The sequence below is a fragment of the Mauremys reevesii genome, linkage group 8 (assembly GCF_016161935.1).
Source record: "Mauremys reevesii isolate NIE-2019 linkage group 8, ASM1616193v1, whole genome shotgun sequence".
Classification (NCBI taxonomy): domain Eukaryota; kingdom Metazoa; phylum Chordata; order Testudines; family Geoemydidae; genus Mauremys; species Mauremys reevesii.
In genome coordinates, this window is record NC_052630.1 from 108,119,696 (window position 1) to 108,142,014 (window position 22,319).

Here is a 22,319-nt window from a genome sequence, read left to right on the forward strand (position 1 = left end):
ACATCCAGCACATTGTTGTGCCTACAAAAATAATAAGAAGAAATAAACAAGCGTCTGAGTCCCACAGGAAAATACTGACTGTCCAAACTCTACTCACCAAGAGGAAGCCAAGAATGTATTTAGTAGGGAAATAAGAGATCTGCTCCCACAACATTCATGGACTGTGGATTTTACCCTTCAGTCTGAATTTCAATGAAGGGTCAGTGTACAAACGTAATGGGAGTTCTCGATTCAGGAAATCGGCGTCTGTGGCAGAATGTGTATCAGTGCTGGGATGTCATTACCAGGTGTGTTTAATTATTGCTTTTACAGCAATAAGGAAATGGCTGCAAGGCACTTGCTCTTCAAAGAGACAAGACATCACAGGGCAATGCAGTCTTAACAACTGTAGATACTTCACCATCTGCAAAGTCATCTGATTTAAACAGCAACCCCCCAAAATCTTCATTATTCCATTCTTCCCTTTCCAAACCATATGTATATCTCTACACCAGTACCTACATTGACACTAACAGCATGGTATCCACATGCCTATGTATGCATGGTTTAATATATGTTCAGCATATAAAGAGATACAGCAAAAGAAATCTGCACAGTAAGGTTCTCTTATGGGTACAACATGTAGCATATATGTGAGTAAGCACACACAGTACTTCAGCTGACATATAGTTCTATCTGAACTGTAAACAATACCACACCCAGGAAAGTAAATGTACCGTACTCCTTTCACTTTAAGGTGAATACAAGCCAATTGTTTTCGTATGGATACACCATCTGTAAGGAAAATAAATCGTAGTGTCCAGTAAGAGAGTTGAAACCTACCTGGAAATTAGGATCAAACAAATTAAAATTCAGATACTCAACTATTCAAAGGACTCCGGCAGACATGAAGCTTTCAGATTAACAAGTTCATCAGATAATAGATGCAGCTGCTAATGTCGGCTCTTATGCCAAGAAATGGAGGTGGCTTTGGAATCAGCACTGGAGAGCTCTAGGCAGTGCTTGCACTAGAAATCTGAAATGTGGCCATCAGATTTTTCAAAAGCTCTCAAAACTGACCTAACTCAGGGAGCTTTACCACTGACTTCAATAGGAGCTCAGGTAGGCCAACACTGAATGCTTTTGAAAAGCTCACCATAACGCCACTATCAAAACAAAACTGGCCCATTTTACACTGCTTTTCAAGGAACCTTGGCACAAGCCACCATCCTGAGGTAGCAGAGTGCTCGGTCCCTAGGAGGAGGCATAGCAAGCAGAGAGAGCTTCCAAACACCCATTCAGTGAATCCAGGAACAAGGTAAGGGAGCAAGCCATGTGCAACCCTCCCAGGACAGAATAAAAGACAGACCTCTCATTTCAGGCCTTGAAGATCAGGATGAAATGGATGTTGAGGAGCCCCAAAACAGTAAGAAAATAAGAGATGAGTTACAGAGGAACCACTTTTAACCCCTCAAAATTTTTTTGCTTTTCTATGGGGATTCAGGCTTCTAAATCACTTTGATGCTGTTGAAAATTTTACACATCTATAATTTGTTACTAACATCTCAAAAACATACAACTCCAGTGCAAACAAATAAACATGCACAAAGTGACATTTTTTCAGAACAGTAAAAGTCACCTCTCCATTTCACTACTAAATTTCTGTTTTTTTTAAATGGGAAAGTTTCTCTTTCTGCCATTCTTCTTACTCTCAAAACTGCTTAAACTATTTTGATCTATGTTTAAAAAATGCATTAAAATGGAAAAATTCAGCCTTCAACACTCCACAAATATTTGGTAGCTGAAAACAGGTGCTTACACTAGAAAGGGTTATGCAACCTTGACTATTGTAGTCATTGCCAATTTTACACAGAGCATGTGTATGCACATGTGTATGTATATATAATACATATACACACTAAGTTAATAAATTTAATCCTATTGCTTCCAGTGCCACTGGCATAAAGAAAATGCTTTAACCCTGTCTGGGTACTGCAGTACCAAGAATGTCTCTAAAGGGACAGTGAAGAGAACTTGCTTCTTTACTTGAAAGCAGCTATAATTAGAAAGTGATGGATGTCACTAGTAAAAATGAGTGACACTTTTCTGGAGCTCTCTCATCTGTAACTGCTGTTTTCAGATAAAGTAACCCTTTCTGTCGGATGATGTCAGGAACATCTACAGCCAATCAGTCACTCTGCTATTGAGGAAAAAATGTAACATACTTGTCATAACATCTATAGACTGGTTTTACCAGCCCTTCTTCCTAGCACGTTTCGTCAGTGCCGATGGGTAGTACTCTCTGGGCAAGTTAAAACATCAAAAAAAACAACCCTATCCAATGTTCCTTTCGCACACCTCTGTACCAATATTCCCTCCTATTTTTTACATCTATGGGCAGAATGAATTTTGTTATGTGCACCAATATGGAGGTGATGTGGGGTGGGGGTGGGGCAGAGGGATCTGGGGTGTGGGAGGGGGCTCAGGGCTTGGGCACAGGGTTGGGGTGTGTGGGGGGAGGGCCCTGGCTGGGGGTGCAGGCTCTGGAGTGGGGCTGGGAATGATGGGCTTGGGGTACAGGAGGGGGCTCAGGGTTGGGGCAGAGGGCTCCAGCTGGGGTGAGGGTTCTGGGGTGGGGCCGGGGATGAGGGGTTCATTGTGTGGGATAGGGCTCAGGGCTGGGGCAGAGGGGGCTGAGGGCTCCGGCAATTATGGATTTGGGGTGCAGGCTGCCCCGGGGCTGCGGCAGGGAGAGAGGACTCCCCCCAGCCCTCTCTTGCTGCAGCAGCCCGGGGCCAGGAGAAAGCGCCTCTCCCCGGGCCCCAGCGCTGCCATAGCCGGGGAGAGGTGCCTCTCCCCGCCTGCGTGGCCCTTGATAGCCTGCTGCAAACACGTGCGGCTTAGAGGAAACTTAGCTCAATACCAATAGCACACCCCTTGACCCAGCAGACAAAAGTATTTGCCATTTGGCAGTAATTGTGCTAAAGCAAAAAATCAAGGGGAAATCTTTTTCCTTGGCCCTGTGTGGTGGATGACAAAGTGGAACACTGCTAGGAAACACTTGCAAAGAAAATGTGGAAGATTTTAAACAAGAATCAATTTAGAATTCAGTGAGATACCCAAAAGAGGATTCAAACTCTTACACCCTTAATTTTAAGGCTTTTAAAATATTATAAAGTGGAAAGGAATATATTATATAATGCAATTAACCCAGACTACACAGATGGTCTCCAGTCTCTAAAGCACCATATAAATACCATTTCTCTGGATGCAAAGCACTATGCTCCAATGGACAAGCAGGGTCAGCTCCCTAACCACTAACTGAAGAAATTAGACCCTGCAGACTGCTAATGGCTATCAAAGAAGTTAATCTTAAATCAGCCACACCTCTGAATGAGGTGGCCTCATTAATTTAATGGAACTGCTTGAAAAAGGGCATCTATATGATTAACAAAATGGGGAAAGATGGGCAAGAAAGACAATTTGTCTTTCAGAGTACGGAGTCTGGTCCTTTGTCAAGCAGCCTAGCTACATTTTTAAGTGATTAAATCAGACCTTGAAAGACACAGTCTAAATTCTTCAATATTCTAAATCAGCAAAACCTTTCCAAGACAAGCAATTCCACTTAATTGTTGATCAAGTTCATGAAACAGTGACTTCCTTTCATAAGGCAAAACTTAAATCTCTATGACCTCCTTATGGAATTTCACAGAGCCAACAATCAGACTTCCTAGGTTTCATTCCATAGGATTCTTTCTTGATCTTTAAGCACGGTCTATGAATATTAATGCTTAACCATTGCATGTTATGGATTGTATACAACTAACAAGCTCATGACTATTTCTTTGGCAGGGATGTTTTGAAGAATCAGATATTGGAAGTCACTGATCACATGCTTTCTTAGGGTAGGTCTATACTTACCTGCCGGGTCGACGCGTAGAGTTCGACTTCTCGGAGTTCGAACTATCGCGTCTAATCTAGACGCGATAGTTCGAACTCCCAACGCACTCCCGTCGACTCCGGAACTCCACCACCGCGAACGGTGCTGGCGGAGTCGACGGGGGAGCCGCAGACTTCAATCCCGCGGCGTCTGGACGGGTGGGTAGTTCGAGTTCAGCTACGCTATTCGCTATTCAAGGTACTTGAAATGAGAGGGAATGCAGTTGTTGGTTACTTGCAGTGTTTTGATTTGGAGGGAGAATCTGGACTAGTAGTACGAGCCATAGGAACAGTCTGAACCTTGGATAAAATAAGTAACGCGAATAAGTATTCGCGTAGCTGAACTTGCGTACCTTAGTTCGACACCCCCCCCCCCCCCCAGTGTAGACCAGGCCTTAGTAGTTTATAGCAACAGAAGATGATGTGCCACTCTGATCAGGCACATGTTTTACCCTAAACTACAAAGCAAGGATTGCCATTTAATATTCAGTACAGTACAATGCAGGTTTGTAGTTTCATTTGTGTAAAAATATTACGGGCTATTTCACTGGCAATTATAGGGTACACATGCAACTGTAATTTACCAAGGAGGTTAAATGACAGTATGGTAAGTAGCACATGTTGATTTAGTCAGGGAATAAAGGAGAGCACATTGACCAAAACAAACAGAGGACTATCATAGGAGACTGTGCAGTACTTAAGGGTCAAATATTCTTTTGCAAAATATGCACCATCAGTTCTTTCAGGAGTAAATCCTGTTCTAAAGGATATCTGGAGTATTTCTTTCTTTTATTTTTTTTTACTTTTTTATTTTTTTTTAGAAACAGAGTCATGTCTGCAGCAGAACTGGTATGTTTCTGCAGCACAGTAGGACGGGTAGGATTTGGGAAGGCTATATATGGAGCGGCGCAAGGACTCTGTGCATCTCTTCAGTAGGGACTTCTGGATAGGACAGACTGCAAAAAGAGCAAGTCTGATGGATCTGTGGCTATGCACAACTATCAGCCATCTCCCCCATGGAGAGGAAGTATGGGTGGAATGGGGGCTACTCCATAGAATCATAGAATATCAGGGTTGGAAGGGACCTCAGGAGGTATCTAGTCCAACCCCCTGCTCAAAGCAGGACCAATTCCCAACTAAATCATCCCAGCCAGGGCTTTGTCAAGCCTGACCTTAAAAAACTCTCAGGAAGGAGATTCCACCACCTCCCTAGGGAACCCATTCCAGTGCTTCACCACTCTCTGAGTGAAAAAGTTTTTCCTAATAGCCAACCTAAACCTCCCCCACTGCAACTTGAGACCATTACTCCTTGTTCTGTCATCAGGTACCACTGAGAACAGTCTAGATCCATCCTCTTTGGAACCCCCTTCAGGTAGTTGAAAGCAGCTACCATATCCCCCCTCATTCTTCACTTCTGCAGACTAAACAATCCCAGTTCCCTCAGCCTCTCCTCATAAGTCATGTGCTCCAGCCCCCTAATCATTTTTGTTTCCCTCTGCTGGACTCTTTCCAATTTTTCCACATCCTTCTTGTAGTGTGGGGCCCAAAACTGGACACAGTGCTCCAGATGAGGCCTCACCAATGTCGAATAGAGGGGAATGATCACATCCCTCAATCTGCTGGCAATGCCCCTACTTATACAGCCCAAAATGCCGTTAGCCTTCTTGGCAACAAGGGCACCCTGCTGACTCATATCCAGCTTCTCGTACACTATAACCCCTAGGTCCTTTTCTGCAGAACTGCTTCCTAGCCATTCAGTCCCTAGTCTGTAACAGTGAATGGTTTTCTTCCGTCCTAAGTGCAGGACTCTGCACTTGTCCTTGTTGAACCTCATCAGGTTTCTTTTGGCCCAACCCTCCAATTTGTTTAGGTCCCTCTGTATCCTAGCCCTACCCTCCAGCGTATCAACCACTCCTCCCAGTTTAGTGTCAGCTCTGAAGTTCCAGCTCTGAAGCTGGAACATAAGCCAGTCACAGCTGTGCTGGCTCCTCAAAAATTCCTCCACGGGATCCCCAGCACACCAGCCTGCTGCACAGCCCGTACACTAAGGAGAGTAATTTGGGGTAGAATGTTAAGTTTCCAAAATGTGTGTATACAAGTAAACATCTCACTGTTTCCCAACACTGTACATTTTTGTTTACTTTATTAATAATTTAGATTAATGTTAGCACACAAAGGCCCCAATCAGGATCTGGTCCCCCTTTGATCTGTGCTCTGTATAAACAGTGCCTTTCAAAAAATATGAACAGATTACATCTTCACATACAAGGGCTCATCGGAAACAACAGAGGAGACCTGGCTGTATTAAGTTGATCAAAGGACAATTATTAGCCACCAAAGAGATGCAGCCCTGAGAGAGAGAGGCAAATGCGATCCTAGGATGTATCAGGTGAGGCATCTGCAGCAGAAATAGGGAAGTATTTACTGCCATAGCATAAGGCACTGGTAAAACCTCATCTAGAATACTGGGTACGGATATGGTTGTAACAGATACGGCAATTCCCTGCAATATCCTTGCAAGACTTTATTGAAAAACTGTATGATCATGGGGAACTTCAGTCAGAGTGACATATGCTGCCAGTACTCAAATATTCTTGGAATTTTTAAACATTATAGATGACAATTTCCTAATTCAGAAAGTGTTGCAGCCAACACAGGGGAATTCTTTATTAGACCTTGACTTAACAGATAAAAAGGAACTGATCACAGAACTAAAAAAATAAAGGTATCTTAGATATAAGTGATCATAACTTGATCACACAATGTGTGAGCAGAATAAAGTCTAGACCAGTGATATATATTTTGCTTTAAATAGGGCCGATTTCACAAAGCTGAAACAAATATGAACCAAATCAGCCGGGAGGAAGAATTTAAACAGAAAAATGTGAATGATAATTGGCATTCATTTAAGAACACCTTACAAGATGCCTAAAAAGCCACAATCCCACAACTGAGGAAGAAAGCCATGCCGATTCAAAAACAGATCTTGGGGGGGAAGTGAAGGCAGCCATAAAAAAAAATAATAATAATGTAACAAATGGAAGGAAAATGGAAGTTGGTAGAAATGCAGAAAGCTAACATTGTGCCAACTTTTAAAAAGGGTAAACGGGATGACCCAGGTATAAATATAGGTCTGGCAGTTAAACATCAATCCCAGGCAAGATAATGGAGCGGCTGATATGGGAGTCAATTAATAAAGAACTGAAGGAGGGCAATGTAATTAATGCAAATCAACATGGGTTTATGGAAAACAGATCCTGTCGAACTAACTTGATATCTTTTTTTATGAGATTACAACTTTGATAAGGAAATAGTGTTGACGTCATATACTTAGACTTGTGTAAGGCATTTCACTCAGTACCACATGACATTTTGTTTAAAAAACTAGAATGATATAAAATTAACATGGCATATATTAAATGGATTAAAAACTGGCTAACAGGACTCAAAATGTAATTGTAAATGAGGGATTGTCACTGAGAGGGTGTGTTTATGGTTGAGTCCTGCAGGGATCAGTTCTGGGCCCCACGCTATTTAATATTTTTATCAATGACCTGGAAGAAAACAAAATGATCATGGATAAAGTGTGCAGATGACACAAAAACTGGGGGAATGATAAAATAATGAAGCCGACACGTTAAAGATCCAGAGCAATCTGGACTGCTTGGTAAACTGGGCACAAACATGCAGCTAAGGTAAATGCATACAGCTGGGGACAAAAATCATCAGCTGTCCTTACAGGCTGGGGGACTCTGTCCTGGGAAGCCGGGACTCTGAAAACGATTTGAGGGTTGTGATAGATAATGAGCTGAACATGACTAAGGCTAAGATTTTGTCATGGTTATTTTTAGTAGAAGTCATGGACGGGTCACGGGCAATAAACACAAATGAACAGAAGCAGTGATCTGTCTGTGACTTTTGCTGCTGCGGCTCCGTGGTTTCCCCCACCACTGTGGTGGCTGGGAGCTGTGGGGTTCCCCCTCTGCCCCGGCGGCTGGGAGCTGCAGGGTGACCATATCTCCCAAATAGAAAACGGGGCACCCCAGCCACTTGCCCGAGGCGAGACAGTTGCCCATTGCTGGAACCCTCAGGAGTCTGTCACCTGGTGCCGGATCTTTACAGGGGGCCCCGGATCTTTACAGGGGGCCCCCGTCACTTGTCGCTGCTGCCGCCGGAACCCGGCCAGGGCCCCACTGGCTGTCAGCTCCAGAGTCCTGCAGCCCCTGGGGCTGAAGCAGAGAATGTCAGGGAGGTCTCTGCAAGCCTTAAACGCGAGCTCCCAGCGTGATGCTGTGGTGAAAAGAGCTAATGAGATCCTGGGATGCATAAACAGGGGATTCTTGTGTGGAAGTAGAGAGGCTTCTTTACTTCTAGATTTAACACCGGTGAGACAACTGAGGGAATAATGGGTACAGTTCTGGTGTCCACAATTCAAATAGGATGTTGATAAATTGGAGAAGGTTTAGAGAAGAGCCATGAGAATGGTTAAAGGATTAGAAAACCTGCCTTATAGTAATAGACTCAAAGAGCTCGATCTACTTAGCTTAACAACGAGAAGAAGGTTAAGGGGTGACTTGATTATAGTCTATAAGTATCTACATGGAAATAAATATTTAATACTGGGCTCTTCAATCTAGCAGAGGAAGGTCTAACACGATCCATTGGCTGGAAGCTGAAGCTAGACAAATTCAGAGTAGAAATAAGGCTTTAATGTATAATGGAGAGAGTAATTAACCATTGGAACTGTCATGGTGGATTCGTCATCACAGACAATTTTTAACTCAAAATTGGATGTTTTTCTAAAATATATCATCTAGGAATTATTTTGGGGCAGTTCTCGGGCCTGTGTTATACAGGAGGTCAGATTACATGGTCAAAGTGGCTCCTTCTAGTCTTGGAATCTATAAATTAAGTTTAGTATCTTTGGGGTCCACTGTATTAATTTAATGGTGTATGTATTTTTGTGGGCAGGGGAGGTGGGAGTCATGGTGGTTCAAAGGACTATACTGAACAAGGTGCTAGACAAAAAATGGACTCTTGGAACAAAACTTAAGTGGTTTTCATTTACTATATATTCACATTTAAACAGTATGACAGGGAAATATTTAGTTTTATTTATATATATTTTTTCCTCAAAGCAAAATGACTGGCAAAGTATTATTTTATTGACTACAATTGGTTAATAACATAGTAAAATCATCCTTACTAGTTAATAACTCGGATTGGTTAATAATTAAATCACAGTGTCACATTAAAGAGCCACTTGCGGGTCATGAGCGTCAGCTAGAATATCACTAGCCTAGACTATTTGGGTCATTTTAAAAGACGACAGATTTTAAAGAGCATCTACTGCAGCGATTCTCAAACTGGGGGTTCTGACCCAAAAGGGGTCCCAAGTCCATTACAGGGGGATCATGGCATTGTCACCCTTACTTCTGCCCTGTCTTCAGAGCTGGTCAGCTGGAGAACAATGGCCACTGGCCAAGCACCCAGCTCTGAAGGCAGCGCCACTGCCAGCAGCAGCCAGAAGTAAGGGTTGCATTGTATGGGGGAGTCATCACTTGGGGGTGGGGGGAAGGTTGTCATCTAAGTTTCCTGTAAGATGCACAGCCATGCAGCAGCCTTCTTAGCACCACGCAGGCGCTCAGGGACCTGCTGTGGCCAGTGCAGCCCAGACTGCCGCGGCACTCCTCCCCCAGCCTGGACCCAGCTGAGGCCAGGGCGCCTCTCCCCCAGCCTGGACCTGCCAGGAGAGGGGTGCCTATCCTCGTTTCCTATGTGCCCAATTTGAAATACTGTAAAGGGGGTGATTTGAGAAAGTGCTGAGCCCTCAAAAATCAGTAATAATTTAAAAAAAATGGTTGTCATCTTTAATTGAGCTCGCCCTTTCTGTAGCAATGCAACCTTACTTATTGCCACCTGTAAAAACTCAATATAACAATTACATTATCTTCATTACAGTATCCAGGGGCGGCTCCATGCCCCAGCACGCCAAGCGCGTGCTTGGGGCGGCATGCCGCAGGGGGCGCTCTGCCGGTCGCTGGGAGGGCGGCGGGCGGCTACGGAGGACTTCCCGCAGGCATGCCTGCGGCGGGTCCACTGGCCCCACGGCTTTGGTGGAGCATCCGCAGGCGTGCCTGTGGGAGGTCCACAGGAGCCGCGGGACCAGAAACCGGCAGAGCGCCCCCCGCGGCGTGCCGCCATGCTTGAGGCAACAAAATGGCTAGAGCCGCCCCTGACAGTATCTTCATTAATTATTTAGATAACGGCATGGAGAGTACACTTATAAAGTTTGTGGACAATACCAAACTGGGAGAAGTTGCAAGTGCTTTGGAGGATAGGATTATAATTCAAAATGATCTGGACAAAATGGAGACATGGTCTGAAGTAAACAGGATGAAATTCAATAAGGACAAATGCAAAGTACTCCTCTTAGGAAGGTACAATCAATTGCACCTACAAAATGGGAAATAGCTGGCTAGGAAGGAGAACTGTGGAAAGGGATCTGTGTCTTATAAGTGGATCACAAGATAAATGTGAGTCAACAGTGTAACAGTTGCAAAAAAACCAAACATTGTTCTGGGATGTGTTAGAAGGAGTGTTGTAAGCAAGACACAAGAAGTAATAATTCTGCTCTACTCCACACTGATCAGGCCTCAACTGGAGTAGTGTGTCCAGTTCTGGGCACCATATTTCAAGGAAGATGTGGACAAACTGGAGAAAGTCCAAAGAAGAGCAACAAAAATAATTCAAGGTCTAGAAAACATGACCTATGAGGGAAGACTGAAAAACATGGGCTTGTTTAGTCTGGAGAAGAGAAGACGGAGAGGGGACATGATGATAATTTTCAAATGCATACAAGATTGTTACAAGGAAGAGGGTGAAAAATTGTTCTCATTAAACTCTGAGGATAGGACAAGAAACAACAGGCTTAAATTACAGCAGGGGAGGTTTAGGTTGGACATTAGGAAAAACTTCCTGACTGTCAAGGTAGATAAGCACTGGAACGAATTGCTTAGGGAGGATGAGGGATCTCTGTCACAAGAGGTTAAGAACAGGTTAGACCAGTGGCTCTCAGCCTGCAGTCCTCTTGCAGCTCAATCAGCTCACAGCTACAGCCCATGTGACATCCTCAGGGCCATGCAGGTAGTATATATATTGTGTGGATGCGGCCAACATAACACAGAGAACTGCATGTGTGGCCCACAATGGTAAATAGATTGAGAACCACTAGGTTAGACAAACACCTGTCAGGGAATGGTCCAATTATTACTAGTCCTGCCTGGCTTGCAGGGGACTACAGTAAATCACCTATTGAGGTCCCTTCCAGTCCTTCACTTCTATGATTGTTCCAGTATTACAAGACAATATTGTAACAGTCTACTCCAAAATATGAATCTGTATGAGGATATTTACCTCTAGGATAGTTGCTATCAGTCATACCCTCGCCTCACAAAGTACTGACGTCTACTTTCAGTGCAGCTAATGTTTAGAAGGCATTAAAAACAAGCTTGGTTTCCTAAATCACTACACCAAAAGATTTTTCTTCAACACATGCACCTCTTAACTGTTCCTGTGTCAGATATTACTGTCAGTAAGACCTTTCCTGCTGCCTGTCTCTAATGAAAAACTGTTCATAATTTCAACAGTCCTAACCCTAACCCTATGATCTTTGTGCTATAATGGATAGATAACACAGGCGTCAGAAGGACTGTCAAAGACCCCTCCACACCCCAAACGGCCCTACCCCCCCAGTCCCACTCCACACACATTCTCCTTACCTTTCTCTCCCTGCTGACCAACCCAAAGCCCTCAGGTAGCAGGTCCCCGGCACCAATAGGACACTCTACTGCAGTTTTGGTAGCTGACAGGCAAGGACCCAGCTACCGTCAATGCAAAGCAGGACCCGGGTGCCGGCCAGCCAGGCCAGGTCATGGTTCGCTCCCTCCCAGCCACGTGTGGGGGCGGGGGGAGAACAATGGTCCGAAAATCTTTGTAAAAGTGTAGGAGAGGGGCAAGGCCAAAGTGGTGGAGAATTAATACTTAAATATCCCAGAGTGTGTATGTTTCTTTTGTTAAAATGGGGGAGGGGCAGGGGGAGGAGATAGACCATTTCTGGCGCTGGTGGTAGATTCATAAAAGAAGAACACAGAACAAAGCCAGAGCCAATGAAATATCAGTAATTTTCTACTCTTCCTGTTCCAGTTTACTACCGTAAAAATTCAGATGCTGTTTGGATTGGGTCAGTAGAGTCTGCTAACCACGTAACTGTTCAACTACTGTATGGCAAACCCAATTATTTCAGTCTTGCCTACGAAGGTAACGTGATACACATCCACTCTGCGTGGAACTTTTTATCCAGAAACGCTACAGCTAGAGGCTACTAGCTGCACAAAGATTCCCAGCTGTTGTCACCAAATGTGACTAAAGAACCTGGAACGGCAACTTATGGGCCATTCCTCCCTACCACAAAAAATACCCAGCTACTTTTTAACTACACAGTCCTTTCTCATTTGAAACCCCGTCCCACATTATTCCAATACTAACAACTGAGTCAGTCTGGGAGTAGTTAACCAAACATCAAGATTGCCCTGATACCGGATAGAACATAACCAATTTAATTAGCATTAAACGTATCCTCTAAGGAGAGCTTGGCACCAAAACTCCTTATAAGCATAGACATGTCTATCTTGTATTTTTAATTAGTTCAGCATTTGTCTCGGGTTTAAAAGCATGCACACAGTGTGGCAGCTATTCAAACCCATTGCTTCAGAGTGCTAGCAATTGCTGACTGTGTGTTATGACAAAGTTAAATTGTCAATTATGATGAGTCTACAATCTCCTTTATTATATAACCTTCAGGTAACAAAAATAATTAGTAGATACTAGGACAAAACAAAAGCCACCATCAAATTGCCTAGGGAGATTGTGGAATCTCCACCATTGGAGAATTTTAAGAGCAGGTTAGACAAACACCTGTCAGGGATGGTCTAGATAATACTTAGTCCTGCCATGAGTGCAGGGGACTGGACTAGATGACCTCTCAAGCTCCCTTCCAGTCCTGTGATTCTATGAAATGTACTGATGAAACAAAAGGAAAGTTAAAAGAACCAGAGGGCTAGTGCTTATGTTCGGTTTTGCAAATGTGATTACATTTTTCACCATCTTCAGCTGCCTGTTAATATTGTTTTCTAAGATATTCAGTTTTGCAAAGAAATGCCTAATGTAGGATAAGTAAGCATGCAGCTTCAGCCAAAAGATGAACTTCACCATCAGTACACACTAGTCTAAATTTGCATCTTTAGAACACATACACAACTAATGGTAACTCCAACAGCTAACCCCTTGAGGCATCAATATACTCAAGGACTCTTGACTCATTTGTTAGGTAAAATGAACTGTAACATGTCTTAAGTCCAAAGGGCCTTACACAGTGATATGCAGGAATATTGGGATAGGCCCACAATGTTCTGTGATGTTAGTCACTAGTTTTCATCTGATGGTGAACCAGAAGGTCCTGTTCATTATATTAGAGACACAAGGTAAGTAAGTGAGATAATATCTTTTATTGGACCAACATTGTCTCTCTAATATCCTGGGACCAACACAGTTACAACAACACTGCAAACAACTGTTCATTATATAGCAGACAGAAGTATCCAGAACTTTACTGTTTTCAATTAAGTATAAGATGCTCTGGCCAATAAAACATGTTAGTGGTATATATAATTGAGCCACTCTTTAATGATTATATTTTGTAACAGTGCGATCTAGGTATATAAATATGAAACCACCATTTATAGTAGATGCCTTCAGGTGAAAAAACATGTCATCAAAACACATCTTACAAAATGCCCAGAAGTTAAAAACAGAAGTACTCAAAGAATTAGAAGATGACATCAATTATCATTATTACTGTTTTGTAATGCGGGATTAGAATACTGGTTGCAAAGAGAACGCTCAATTTAAAGTATGTGTTCCAAATTAACTTGGAACCTTCCAAACTGCTATTGTGGCAGTTTCAGTGTTAAAAAAAACCAAAAACACAAAGCACCCCCCCACACCCTCAACTCTCAGCCGAGGGATGCATATTTCTAAAGAAAATTCTTGTAAACTGCACTTTTAAAATAGTTTGTACTGAGCAGCTTTTCACTTCAGAGACTTTTGGATTACAATATCCAAAAGCAAACTTTTTGTATTATGTTAAATTCCTGAAAGAGCACTAACACAATGATTTGTGATTAACACAATTTGTAGAGCATGCTTCAGGAAGTAACGCAGTTACCGAGTTTTACAAAACAAGCTGAATTCTGCTAATGTAGGTTACAGTTTATCTTTAGGGTCTCTCTTGTAAAATCATTCATTTCTGACTTAGATCCAGCCTGATGTGACTGAAAAAGTAACTGAAAACTCTCTCCTTTTCTTTTTTACTCCCATTCATCTGAATAGCAGGAAGAGAGCAGGGGAGTGGGGGTAAGGGTCTGTTTGTGTTGGGTTTTTTTTTTTCATTCAACTCAGATTGATCTTACTAAGGAAATTATTTTAAAGAAACCCCACCCCCAAGTTAAACTATGACCTAGATCAGTAAGAACCTGCCCAATTTAACTGGTAAAACAAAAAAGTTACTTTAAAAGATTTTACTGTATGTCACTCAGACCTCACTTTCAGCTACATATTGCATGGACAAGACTTGCCTGTCTTAAATAGTTATTTTTCTTAGATTTTCAGAAAAGCTAGGCTCATATTAGGAACCATGGAATGACAACTATTCAAGGCCAGCTGAAAACTTTCAGAACTCTGTGTTTCCTAATTGTATATATAGCACACAAGTGCTATGAAATTGGGAAACACTTGAGATTCATCTAAACTGATGCTTCTCTGAATAACAATAACATCAAGCCTGAATAACCAATGCAAATTTAGACAGAGCAAAGACAGTCAGCCATTAACACAGTGCACTGATTCAGTATGTCACCACTTAGCTAGCCTTCCCTTAAGGGCACGAACAATCTTCTATACACTCTCCCTTAGGTAGTCAGAGAATGCTTCTGTCTACGGGATTACACGTAATCAGATAATTATGGAATGTTCTCTCATATGTTACAGAAATTTCCCATAATTCTCATGATTTCTGGGTTCTGTCCCCAGCACAGTCACTGATGTTTCCGCTTGCCAGATAGGTTTTATCCACTTTCCTGATGAGCTTGGGGCTATTTGTGCTGAAAAATCAAAAGGGGGCCAATTAAACACCTCCTGAGGGTAATTCATGATAGATAAGACGTGGCTGTACTTTTTCAGCATTAACTGCCCCTCAGTTTTACATTTTCCAACCTGCTTGAGAGGTAGACACAAACTCTAACAATGCTTAAACATGTGGAAGTGTTCCTCACCCACTCTGCTGAATAATCCAGCACGTGCCGGAACCCAAAACTTGTCATCTGTAAGCAAAACAAGGACCCCAATCATACCTGCCAACAACTTCCCCTCTGTCATATTTTCCCTTTGAAGCACAAGGACTTTTGCACCCACTTTCCCATTCTTACCATCTTCAGCTAACACTATTTCTGACCTGACTTGCACATGCCACTTCCCACCTCTCTCTGGTATCAGTTGCCATTTGAACATTATCTGTTCTTGGCAGAGTAGACCCTAAAATACTTAGATCCTGAAAGTTTTTGCTCCCTTCCAGCTTTGTCGTTAGACTTCATTTCCCCTCACTCTCCCCAGGACCATGCCAGCAGCATTTGGGAGACAACAGGACCAGATGGCATTCACCCAAGAGTGAAAGAACTCAAATGTGAAATTGCGGAACTATTAACTAGGGTTTGTAACCTATCCTTTAAATCGGCTTCGGTACCCAATGACTGGAAGATAGCTAATGTACCGCCAATATTTAAAAAGGGCTCTAGCAGCGATCCGGGCAATTACAGACCGGTAAGTCTAGCGTCAGTACCGGGCAAATTAGTTGAAACAATAGTAAAGAATAAAATTGTCAGACACAGAGAAGAACATAAACTGTTGGGCAAAAGTCAACATGGTTTCTGTAAAGGGAAATTGTGTCTTACTAATCTATTAGAGTTCTTTGAAGGGGTCAACAAACATGCGGACAAGGGGGATCCAGTGGACATAGTGTACTTAGATTTCCAGAAAGCCTTTGACAAGGTCCCTCACCAAAGGCTCTTACGTAAATTAAGTTGTTATGGGATAAGAGGGAAGGTCCTTTCATGGATTGAGAACTGGTTACAAGACAGGGAACAAAGGGTAGGAATAAATGGCAAATTTTTAGGATGGAGAGGGGTAACTAGTGGTGTTCCCCAAGGGTCAGTCCTGGGACCAATCCTATTCAATTTATTCATAAATGATCTGGAGAAAGGGGTAAACAGTAAGGTGGCAAAGTTTGCAGATGATACTAAACTGCTCAAGATAGTTAAGATCAAAGCAGACTGTGAAGAACTTCAAAAAGATCTCACAAAACTAAGTGATTGGGCAACAAAATGGTAAACGAAATGTAATGTGGATAAATGTAAAGTAATGTACATTGGAAAAAATAACCCCAACTATACATACAATATGATGAAGGCTAATTTAGCTACAATGAATCAGGAAAGAAATCTTGGAGTCATGGTGGATAGTTCTCTGAAGATGTCCACGCAGTGTGCAGCAGCAGTCAAAAAAAAGCAAACAGGATGTTAGAAATCATTAAAAAGGGGATAGAGAATAAGACGGAGAATATATTATTGCCCTTGTATAAATCCATGGTACGCCCACACCTCGAATACTGTGTACAGATGTGGTCTCCTTATCTCAAAAAAGATATACTGGCACTAGAAAAAGTTCAGAAAAGAGCAACTAAAATGATATGGGGTTTGGAATGGGTTCAATATGAGGAGAGATTAAAGAGGCTAGGACTTTTCAGCTTGGAAAAGAGGAGACTAAGGGGATATAGGTATATAAAAAATCATGTGATGTGGAGAAAGTGGATAAGGAAAAGTTATTTACTTATTCCCATAATGGGAGGATATGATAGACGTATATAAAATCATGAGTGGTGTGGAGAAAGTGAATAAGGAAAAGTTATTTACTTGTTTCCATAATATAAGAACTAAGGGCCACCAAATGAAATTAATGGGCAGCAGGTTTAAAACAAATAATAATAAGTTCTTCTTCACAAAGCACAAAGTCAACCTATGGAACTCCTTGCCTGAGGAGGTTGTGAAGGCTAGGACTATAATAGCATTTAAAAGAGAACTGGATAAATTCATGGTGACTAAGTCCATAAATGGCTATTAGCCAGGATGGGTAAGGAATGGTGTCCCTAGACTCCGTTTGTCAGGGGGTGGAGATGGATGGCAGGAGAGAGATCACTTGATCATTGCCTGTTAGATTCACTCCCTCAGGGGCACCTGGCATTGGCCACTGTCGGTAGACAGGATACTGGGCTGGATGGACCTTTGGTCTGACCCAGTACGGCCGTTCTTATGTTCTTTCATGAATACTTCACACAACAAGATCTTCCTCCTCTAAGTCTTTGCTTAGGTATCACGACCTATTTCCTGGTTTACAGACATCCTAATTGTTTCAAACAACAGTATCCTATTTAATGAGCTTTAGTTTCCTTTCTGCACCCTTCTCCCCCAAATACCAGCTGAGTAATGTATAGCCTAATTGACTGTTAAGGTCAATGTCCAACACTTTAATCTTATTTAGTATATTCTCAGACAGTTCCATGAGTCATTATAATTTTTATTCTTACGGACAGGAAGCATTATAATATATGAGGGAGGGGGAAAAACAACAGAAAATGTTGAAATGGCAGAGGTGCTTAACTTCTTTGTTTCAGTTTCCACCAAGAAGGTTGGTGGTGACTGGACGTCTAACAGTGAACGGCAGTGAAAATGAGGTAGGATCAGAGGCTAAAATAGGAAAAGAACAAGTTAAAAATTACTTAGACAAATTAGATGTCTTCAAGTCACCAGGGCCTGACAAAATGCATTCTAGAATACACAAGGAGCTGACTGAGAAGATATCTGAGCTATTAGCGAAAGATGGGAGGGATTCCAGAAGACTGGAAAAGGGCAAATCTAGTGCCCATCTATAAAAAAGGAAATAAGGACAACCCAGGGAATTACAGACCAGTCAGCTTAACTTCTGTACCCGGAAAGATAATGGAGCAAATAATTAAGCAATCAATTTGCAAACAGCTAGAAGATAATAAGGTGATTAAGTAACAGTCAGCATGGATTTGTCAAGAACAAATCATGTCAAACCAACCTGAGAGCTATCTTTGACAGGGTAACAAGCCTTGTGGATAACAGGGAAGTGGTAGACATGGTATATCTTGACTTTAGTAAAGCTTTTGATACTGTCTCACATGACCTTCTCATAAACAAACTAGGGAAATGCAACCTAGATAGAGCTACTATAAGATAGGCACAAAACTGGTTGGAAAACCATTCCCAGAGAGTAGTTATCAGTGGTTCACAGTCATTCTAGAAGGGCATAATGAGTGGGGTCCCGCAGGGATCAGTTCTGGGTCTGGTTCTGTTCGATATCTTCATCAATTATTTAAATAATGGCATAGAGAGTGCACTTATAAAGTTTGTGGACAATACCAAGATGGGAGGGGTTGTACGTGCTTTGGAGGATAGGATTATAATTCAAAATGATCTGGACAAAATGGAGACATGGTCTGAAGTAAATAGGATGAAATTCAGTAAGGACAAATGCAAAGGACTTCATTTAGGAAGGAACAATCAGTTGCACATACACAAACTGGGAAACGACTGCCTAGGAAGGAGCACTGCGGAAAGGAATCTGGGGGGTCATGGTGGACCACAAGCTAAATATGAGTCAACAGTGTAACACTGTTGCAAAAAAAGCAAACATCATTCTAGGATGTATTAGCAGGAGTGTTGTAAGTAAGACACGAGAAATAATTCTTCTGCTCTACTCTGCGCTGATTAGGCCTCAGCTGGAGTATTGTGTCCAGTTCTGGGCACCACATTTCAGGAAAGATGTGGACAAACTGGAGAAAGTCCAGAGAAGAGCAACAAAAATGATTAAAGGTCTAGAACACAAGACCTATAAGGGAAGACTGAAAAAACTGTTTCTTTAGTCTGGAAAAGAGAAGACAGAGGGGACATAACAGTTTTCAAGTACATAAAAGGTTGTTACAAGGAGGCGAGAGAAGAATTGTTCTTCTTAACCTTTCAGGATAGGACAAAGAGGAAGGGGCTTAAATTACAACAAAAGAGGTTTAGGTTGGACATTAGGAAAAACTTCCGAACTGTCAGGGTGTTTAAGAACTGGAATAAATTGCCCATGGAGATTGTGGAATCTCTGTCATTGGAGATTTTTAAGAGCAGGTTGGACAAACACCTGTCAGGGATGGCCTAGATAATACTTAGTCCTGCCGTGAGTGCAGGGGACTGGACTAGATGATGTTTCGAGGTCCCTTCCTGTCCTACGATTTATGCTGATGCATACATAGTGTGAAATGTGTGTATTTTACAGAGTGCTAAATTAGAAAGATGGCATGAAATATTCCCTTTTCCATGTTATCACACGTAATCCTGTTGCTTATTTTACTAGACAATAAAATATTAAACTGGAGGATTCTGCTGATGCCTCTACAATTTGTAACACTGCTGTAGCTTTAAGAACATTTCCAATACAGTAAATGTCATGCTTTAAATACCAACTTGTTACACTGAAGGAACAACTAGAGGGGAACCTACCCAAAACTTCTCTGCTTTAAAAAAAGACATATTCCAGGCTGCTATTCATGATGCTTGATTTTACAATGTCAATCTGAGCTCAATGTGCACAAATATTGCAGGGTTCCTGATATACTTGCTTGAAAAGCAACACCATTACTAATCAGACACCAAAATTTCACTTGGAGAATTTAGGAATGCAAAACTGAACATTCTAGGAGGATTGGAGTGACCTTTGAAAAATTATGTAAGTGAAGCAGTAATCGTACATAAATGTGAGTGAGAAATGCTACACCTGCCCAGACATGAATTCAGGGGTCCGCATTGATGACAACGCCCAAGATAGACCAGGAAGTGGCATGCTCTGCATTGCTTTAGGTGATAGATATGGCATCAATGGACCCCAGGGTAAAACTGAACACTAATCTCAAACCTAGGCAGGTAGATAGAGGAATTAACTTGCAAAAATGTTTTTCAGCTTATCTGTAGAAAGTCAACACATTAATGATTTAACATCATAAACCATTCTGATGATATTTTTAGAAAGGCATTTCAGCTCATTTCTAACAACACTTTAAAAGGACATTAAAACCCTAGTCATATTTTTCATAGGGTCTTTCTCCAGTCCCAATGGTCAAGATCCTTCTAGTAAAGCTTAGAAGAGGAAAAAACACAAAAGCAGGTATGTGGGCAAGGCAAAATGTAGTGGCAATCGCATTTCAATTTCTGGCTATGCTACAAACTTCTTGTCTCACCTTAATCTCACTGTACCTCAGTTCCCAGTCTGTAAAATGGAAATAATAATGCTTCCTTACCTCACAGAGATGTTCTGAGGATAAATCCATAAATGCCTGGGAGCTGCTCAAATACTAGAGTGACAGTGGCCATAAAAGTACCTAGAAAAATAAGATAAAAAATAAGTCTCCTGCATAAACATAGTAGCAAAGGAATTCGCAGAATGAAAGAGTTAAAACCTCACATTGTGGGGGCATAAATCCCCCACCAGGGCCAAGTCTGTGTATCTGGCGTGGGGGTGGGGGGTGACAAATTCCCATCCAACCAACATGAAAACTGTGATGGAGGGGGACAATTCCCTATGGATCCACCAGCCTCATGCTCAGTTCAGTACTGCCCCAACTTCATAACGCAGTGATGGGGCAGAGTGCCCCAGTGGAACTGGGCTCCATGATACTCAGTGGTTGCAGATCCAATATATGGATTCCTCAGATGTACATCCTACAAGAACATCATCAGTTCTGCTATGTTTGGGACAGTCTGAGCTTGAATTAGCTGTTAACTGTTAGTTAAAACAAGGCAAATGAGTACATCTATTAAACAAGGGAAATTATTACAGATTAAACAAAGGTGTAAATCTGTTATTAAAAAAGACACTGCAAAAAAACAACATTTCCTGAAGAGTTTTGGCACCATGTTGAACACTGAACAGTATTCTCCGTAAACCTGGATATTAATCATTTCTTATTTTCTGTTAAGCACAGACTGTATGCTAAGTGCTGAGCAAGACAAAAATAATGCATTCACTCTGCAAGATTAGAATGCAATCCCCTAACTAATGCCTCTGCCTTGTAAAAAATTACACCTAAATAGGCTTAGAAATGTATACATTGTGTAATATTATAGTACACATATATACACACACACACAGATGCACGTGCGCACACGTACACACAGTCTGAGTTCACTGTTATGACATTCAGATTGTGTTCACATTCCTACCCTAAACCCTGATGTTTAGAGGTTTCAATACCACCCTAAATATATTTTATATCATTCACAGGATTTAGACCTGTTATAATCTAGTGGGTTGAAATATGCCTTAAAAAAAACCCTGAAGTACCAATGTGATGACGGTTTCCATACTGGCCCTTTTCACCCCCTCCTTCATCAGCTAGTCCTTGTTGCAAGTGTGGCAGTCACATCAGAATGGAAACTTTCCAACAATATTTCAGTCAGTAAGTGGCTTGTTAAAAGTATCTATGGAGAAGGATACTTAAGCTGTTTATCTTGAGACATGACTACCCGTCAGGCTCAACGGGTAGTGATCAATGGTTCCATGTCTAGTTGGCAGCTGGTATCAAGCGGAGTGCCCCAAGGGTCGGTCCTGGGGCCAGTTTTGTTCAATATCTTCATTAATGATCTGGAGGATGGCGTGAACGGCATTCTCAGCAAGTTTGCAGATGACACTAAACTGGGAGGAGTGGTAGATAGGCTGGAGGGTAGGGATAGGATACAGAGGGACCTAGACAAATTAGAGGATTGGGCCAAAAGAAATATGATGAGGTTCAACAAGGACAAGTGCAGAGTCCTGCACTTAGGACAGAAGAATCCCATTCACTGTTACAGACTAGGGATCGAATGGCCAGGCAGCAGTTCTGCAGAAAAGGACCTAGGGGTTACGGTGGACGAGAAGCTGGATATGAGTCAACAGTGTGCCCTTGTTGCCAAGAAGGCTAACAGCATTTTGGGCTGTGTAAGTAGGGGCATTGCCAGCAGATCGAGGGATGTGATCATTCCCCTCTATTCGACATTGGTGAGGCCTCATCTGGAGTACTGTGTCCAGTTTTGGGCCTCACGCTACAAGAAGGATGTGGAAAAATTGGAAAGAGTCCAGCGGAGGGCAACAAAAATGATTAGGGGGCTGGAGCACATGACTTATGAGGAGAG

General features: G+C 42.1%; 1 protein-coding gene across 8 annotated transcripts in view; it reads right to left on the reverse strand.

The window, feature by feature from the left end:
• Nucleotides 1-20,530, reverse strand: part of PTPRF (protein tyrosine phosphatase receptor type F) — a 404,201-nt gene extending 383,671 nt beyond the window's left edge. For all 8 annotated transcript variants that reach the window (XM_039486049.1, XM_039486048.1, XM_039486046.1 and 5 more), the window contains exon 1: nucleotides 20,450-20,530. The gene's annotated coding sequence lies outside the window, so the exon portion shown is untranslated. The remainder of the gene's footprint in view (nucleotides 1-20,449) is intronic.
• Between the last annotated feature and the right edge of the window lie 1,789 nt (nucleotides 20,531-22,319).